At 31.6% G+C, this 7,162-nt stretch overlaps 1 long non-coding RNA gene across 1 annotated transcript in view; it reads left to right on the forward strand.

Moving 5' to 3' along the window:
- Nucleotides 1-2,179: 2,179 nt before the first annotated feature.
- The window catches only part of LOC106326441, a 9,865-nt gene continuing 4,882 nt past the window's right edge, over nt 2,180-7,162 (forward strand). Inside the window, exons 1-2 of the long non-coding RNA XR_001267240.1 lie at nt 2,180-2,232; nt 2,328-2,453. This is a non-coding gene — a long non-coding RNA (uncharacterized LOC106326441). The remainder of the gene's footprint in view (nt 2,233-2,327; nt 2,454-7,162) is intronic.

Consider the following 7,162-nt stretch of genomic DNA (forward strand, 5'->3'; position numbering starts at 1 on the left):
AATGTGTAGGATTTGTATGTTGAAGAAAGAAGAACTAGGAAGCTTAGGTTGGAGTGTATGAGTAATATTAGAACAAAACTATAATCGTATTGTTAGGACAAAACCATGAATAAGAAAAAGAAGTGCAACAAGTAGTTCAGATTGTGTAGTACTTGATTTGTATAAATGGTATTTATGTACAAAATAACCTTGTTTCTCCTCTCAACTACTATTTGGGATGTCTTTTTTTTTGTCAGCAACTTAAACAGACTCATGTAAACTCTGCAAACCAAACAGATAGTTTCACATCCATATGGACAACATAAGACGGTTGCTTCCTTGCACTGCATGCCAGACTATCGGCCTTTGAGTTTTGTGCCTATGGTATATGAATGAGCTATGAGCTGTTGAAACTCCTCTTCAAAATTTTTAAGTCTTCCAAATAACTTGCACAAGCTGGCAATTCTTTTGGTTCCGAAACCATCTTCACCAACTAAGAACAATTCATTGCAAACGTAACATTAAACTGTCGTAGATTCCTCATACATTTCATTTCCCAAATAAGAGCTTATATCTCCGAGTGAAGTGGTGACTGACTCGCTCTTATATTCCTCGCTCCCATTAAACCGTCAAAACCTTCCAGTGTACTATACCACCATTTTCCTGAATAGGTTTCCTGATTTTTTCATGATCCATCCGTAAAACACCATCTACCTCGGATAGGAGGTACCGTTGCTACTAAGTGTAGTCGTGGCTGATCGTTTCCCTGTGTAAGTGAGATCAGTGCCTCAACCCAAAATAATGATTTTGTTTCTGCTAATTTGAGAGTATCCTTTGGGTCAATATCTGAATTGCTAAATACTTTGTTGTTTCTTTATTTGGGATGTCAAAATTTGTTTTACATAAAAGTTTTGTTCACATTTAGTTTATTTATATAATATCATATATTTTGATGAATTTTCCAGTTAACTATTAAATCATTTAAAATTGGAAGATTTTTTTAATTTATGTCAAGTAAATTATTTTAGGAAAAATGTTAAAACATTTATAATTACTATTAGATACAAAGAAATTTGAAAAATAAATACGTTGACTAAAATGAAAAATCTAATAAACTTAATGAATAAAAGAAAAATGATATCTAAAATACCAAGAATATAAATATAAAACATACAATATATAAAAATAAATAATCTACTATACTATAAAACGGAAAAATCTTAAACTGAATAGAAAGAAATAAATTTAGGAATTTGTTTTCTTAAAATTTTTATGATGGAGATGAATCAACATCGATATAAAGGCAATGAATCTTTCTGTAAATAGGAACAAAGCATGCTGAAATCCATTTAAATAGAGGTTTCTCTTAATTTTCTTCTCCGTAGCGAAATATCACACCTCATTACATTTTTTCACTTAAACAGTTTTTGATTTGTAGTTTTATATTTTAATTTTTGGTTGTGTTTTCCTCTCTTGTTTTTGTTCTCTTTTCAAAGCCTATATAGGTCTCCGCTCTCACCATTCAAAGGTACATAATATTTTTTTTTTTGCTATCTTTTAATATTTTGTTAGTTTTTACATAATTATTTTATGTTTATTAGTTTGTGATTTAATAATATTTTTTCTCATTTGAATATTTTATGTTCTTTGCTTTTGATTTAGTTTGAATTAAAATTTTTATATAAATATGTTCATACACATCTTGTAGAGTATTATTGAATACAATTTTCAGATTTACTTTTTTTATGATATCTTCTTATTAAAATTCTTTGATATTCAATGAAAATGTTTGTCTTGTTTATAAAGCATTGTTTTAAGATTTGGTATCCTTGGCACCACTAATTTTTGAGTATAATGGTGAATCACATCCTTAATAAAGATTATATACAACATATCTACGGAAATACACTAGGCGTGAATCGAGCGGTGAGTTTAGGCTTAGCGATCTATCAGAAAAATTCGGCCATTAAATGGAGATTATTAGGGAGTTGATTCCATTTTTTTCAGGTTTTGACTAAGTTTATATAAAATAAGTAGCTTACGGGAAGGAAAAAAAGGATAAGATGGTTTGATGATTGGACAGGAATCAGCCTAACATGTCTCGAGTTCGCGTCTGGTATAGTGTGTTTTGACTTTTTGTGTTTGTTTTAAATGAGTGGTATAATCGTAAATACACTCATCTTCTCCATGATTTGTTTAGGTTTCCTGCAACTTTTTTTACCATCGTCAACAATTGATTTGTTAAAATAAACTGTATGAGTTTGTTCGTGTTGTTTTGCATCAATTCCACATATGTGTTCTTCAATATTTGATTTAAACTCTAAAAAATAATATTTTTGTTGATACAGTTTTTTTGCCGAACATAGTGAAAGGCCACATGAAGCTTCCGTTTGCCGCTCCTCGGTTGTTAATCGGGATCCACAGTTCGGTTTTGAACATGGCACACAACCATTAAATATTTGATCTCAACTGAGGTAATTTAATAAATTTTATAAAATCCAATGATAATCTAGGATCTGTTTATTATTGACGTGTCATAGGAGAAAATTTAAAATTATTTTTAAAAATTTAATATAAATCCTATGAATTAAGAGGATTGGGCAGTAGCCCAATAATTTCAATGGAAAAACTAATTTAAAATGTGTCAACCGAAAGCTATGTGAAACTTCAGTCTACACCTAGTTCCTAAGATGATTGGATAATGTTATATGTTTGGTGTTGATGGGATTTCCTAGCGATGAAAACAATTAGATACAAACATATCATAATCATCACTAACTCCTCTAATGGTATCACCCCTTCCAACCGTGATGATACCTACAAAAAAACATCTCCTCCTTTAACTGTCTCATCCCTTCAAACAAATAATGAAATCAACAACACAAAACCCTTCCAACCCTAGTTGTCTCACCTATTTAAAACATTATACCACCTGATGACATGGCAAGTAACACATTGCTGCTGATGTTGGTCCTAGTACTAGTCCGATCAAAAGAACCCATAAATTTATAGTCCCAACATCATAGTGGTTGCATTTTGCTCATGTTTCAACTCGGGGATAAGAAAACCGAAGAGAGAAACATGAAGACAAGAGCTACCTGATTTGGGTTTGATGAGGTTTGATGTGGCTAGAAGTCGGTTATGCCAACTAAAGTGCATGAGAAGTGTGCTTACAACCGCTCCCATTAATTGTGTGAATTTGACTGTAATGACCAATGCAAGGAAGAGAATTAACTAGGTTCCTTGAATACAAGTTGGTGATATCTTTTAGTTTTAGGGTGGGATGTGCCCATTTTGGCTTCACATGAAGATGTTTGTCGAATCGATTATATGCCGGCTAAACACAATGCACCACAATATCATGTGGCTACAAGTGCAATAACATCATGACACTACAATGGTGAAATATAAGGCCTTGAATTTTTAATATATACGGGAAAAAGTTCAATGGTTAACATTGGTCAAGAAATTGATCAAAAACTTGAAAGGGAAAACCGGCGTTGACAGCAAATAAAAGAAAAGTGAATAAAATTTGTCTCTAATCACTTTAAGTTGATTCTCGTTTCATTTACTTGCTTCCAGCGCACTGTTTTCGCTTCCAATTTTATGATCAATAGATTGGCCCTTATTATCCATTCCATCATGTCTTGTATATATCAAATTTTCAAGGTCTTTTGTTTTATCATTGTAGTGTTATGATGTTATATACTTGTAGCCAATGAACTTCTGTTGCACCGTGTTTGACCGCCGTATAGTTACTACCAGTGACCATCTTGAATGAGAAGTCCAACTAAGCACAAATTCTCCCAAAAGTAAAAGATATTGCCTACTTGTATTCCGTGAACCTTGAAAATTATATTCTTTATATTGGTCATAACACCCAATTTCCTACATTAACTAAGAGTGTTTTTAATCACATCTTTCATGCACTTAAGTTGGCATAACCGACGTCTAACCTCATCAAACCGCATCAAACCGCATCAAACCAAATCAACTAGCTCTTGTTTTCACGTTTATCTCTCTGCTTCACTTATCAATGAGTTGAAACATTGGCAAGATGTTACCACTTTTCTGTTGGATCTATAGGGTTTCGGCTTTTTCATGCTCATTTCCAAGTTTTGTGAACCCTTTAGTCGACCACAATTTTCTTTCGATTTGGAGCAACACTAGGACCAACATCCACATAAATGGAGTCTTTGGTTGTGTCAACTAGGACCAACATCCATTAGACGAGGAAGTGTTTTGTTTCTGATTCCATTAATAGTTCGAAGGGAGGAAATGTTGTCTTGTGGGTATTATAAAAAGTTAGAAGGGATGATATCACTAGAGGAGATGGCGACGACGATGTGTTTTTATCTGATTTTTATCATCGTCAGCAAATTCCGGTCACCAACTTTTCATAGGTTTAGCCTTAGTTGGACTAAATATGTCCATTGCAAAAGGTAAATCATGTAATTCGATTAAAAGATAATAGTTAATAACCATCAAATTAGAATAAAACACAATAAAAAAATGCATACCAAAAACTAAGTATATTCAATCAAATAGAAAGTGTTTGATAAATATTTAACTATATGAAAATAGTAAATATAAGTTTTGGGAAGGCGGAAAAATTAAAATAAATGAGTAATTATAAACTAATTAAAGTATATGTCGTGAGAATCTTTACAAAATACTTGATAACATTTCAAAAGGTTGCCTTCATGCAAAACACTCATATATCTTAACGATCAAAAATATTATTGAAAATTAAGAGCATACATAAATTATTAGACCAAATAAGAAAAATAGTTAAATAATTTGATATATAAGCTATTTATAAATTTTAAGATCATATTTAAGTAATTATATAGAAATATAGTGAAACTTCAATGATTTTACAATATAACTAAATTGAAAAGAACATTAAAACAAAATATTTAAATTGACAGAGAATGTATTTTAATTTTTTTTTGGAATAAAAATAATTAAGTTGGTATTTTTTCACTTGATTTATTAAATTTAGATAACAGTTATATTATTTGACTATGAGGTGGATAAGATTGTGGTTGATGATTTCATAATTGCAGTTTTGCGTGTTATTTATGAAATATGAAAAATAATTATCTGAGATGAATTCAACGAACATATTATCTCATTTCTATTATAAAAGTATTAAAATTAAATTAAACCAGTGTGAAATGTGTTGGGTTTCTTATTTTAATTTAAATCACTAAAATTTAACTAAACATCTGAGACCGAAGTAAACGAGTTATCATATATATATTAAAATAAAAATATAACATATATTATAGTTATAGAATATTAAAAGTTGTATATAGACATATTTTATTCCTGTCAAAGCATAAACTATTTTTAGTTAATGATACATTGAGTACTTTATTTACAGCAAAATATTATTTTAAAACCGACTCATCCTCTCTCGGGAATGGTTAGCTACATACTTGCATTGAAATGTTGAATTAAACCGAATTAAAGTAAATAATAAAATCAAGTAAGATGTTGAAACATTTAATAAAATAAATACGGAAGAAAACACTTTTAAAATTCAATAAACAAAAATAAACCGCAACGAAAAGTCATGTAAAAAAAAGATAAAAACATGATCTTTCCAAGATACAAAACTATCCGGATGTTCGTCATGCTCACATGCAAGAGAATAAAGAGGGTGAATAAAAGGGGAGTCACTCAATGAGGTATATGATGCTAGACACGCAAACTAATGGCTCAATTCTAGAACTCTCACAATGGGAGTCTAGCTGTAACATGAAACAAACACGGTACCTATCGTACCTCAACTTAACAACCAATGCGTCTATCACATATTCATACAACCAATCCGCTGATAAAACATAGACACTCTCTGCACACTGCATTTTCTCATAAGAATATATGTATATGTGTAAGTATCGCTAGTACAATAGTCCATCTTTGTACCCCCCCTCCCCTCGCAATCTGTTCATCGACAAACATCTTTGTACCCCGCAATCTGTTCGTTGGTGACTGATACTAACGTCCTTGTACCGCTGAAATCTACCCGTCGGCGACTAATAATAACATAATAGAACTTGACTCACGCCCCCGCGCGTATGTTTGATTTAACTTGTGTTCAACGTAAACTCATAAACCGCTGGTTTTATAAAAAATCTCCATGTATTTTTTTATGTTTTGTAATTTACATATAGAGTAGAATATATTATTTTATAATATAGATGTTTGATAATAATTTTTTTTATTTGTACATAATATTATATTATAAATTTTATAACTTGATGCAATATAGGAATATCAATTTGGTTAGATAAGCTTCATAATTGTAATTAATTAATTTAAATTAATTTTAAATGCAGTCACGGAATATGTAAATAAAAAGAAATATAAAAAGGAAGTATTTAATTTATTGTAAATGTAATGGTTAAATGTAAATAAAAATAAGTAAATAAAAAGAAGTACTAAAAGGAAGATGGAATTCGCCGGCGCTTCGGGCTTTGGTGGACCCACATGATGTGAAATTAATAGAAAGTATACCTTTGAGTAGAAACCGGATGGCAGACAAAGATGGATGACATTTCACAAATAATGGAAAATACACGGTTAAATCTGGATATCAGGTTGAAAGGATATACCCAAATAAGGAAAAACCACCATTAGTGTTTGGACCCACGATGGATACTTTAAAGGCATATTGTTGAAAAATATGATGCCCACCAAAGATTAAGTATTTTCTATGGCAATTGGTGACAGGGTGTATAGCAGTCAAGAAGAATCTGCATAAGCGAGGGATACCCGGAGATATCGTGTGTGCAAGATGTGGAGCTGAGGAGGAATCGATCAACCATGTATTCTTCGAATGTCCTCCTGCAATTCAGACATGGGCTCTTTCAAAGATTCCAACAAATCCAGCTATGTTTCCAACAAGTTCTCTCTTTGTGAACATGGATCATCTCTTTTGGAGAATTGTTTCACAGATGGAGGATCATCAGTTTGCATGGATACTATGGTATATATGGAAAGGAAGAAGTAATAAAGTTTTTAGTAATCTGGATGTGGATCCGTTGGATACACTTAAACTGGCAGAAACAGAATCAAAACTCTGGGCTGAGGCACAAATAATGACTGATCACAAGAGGATTCCACAGGTAGAGGCTACGATTCTTCCGTCAATTCCAGGAAGATGGTGTTT

The sequence above is a fragment of the Brassica oleracea genome, chromosome C2, assembly GCF_000695525.1.
Source record: "Brassica oleracea var. oleracea cultivar TO1000 chromosome C2, BOL, whole genome shotgun sequence".
Classification (NCBI taxonomy): domain Eukaryota; kingdom Viridiplantae; phylum Streptophyta; class Magnoliopsida; order Brassicales; family Brassicaceae; genus Brassica; species Brassica oleracea.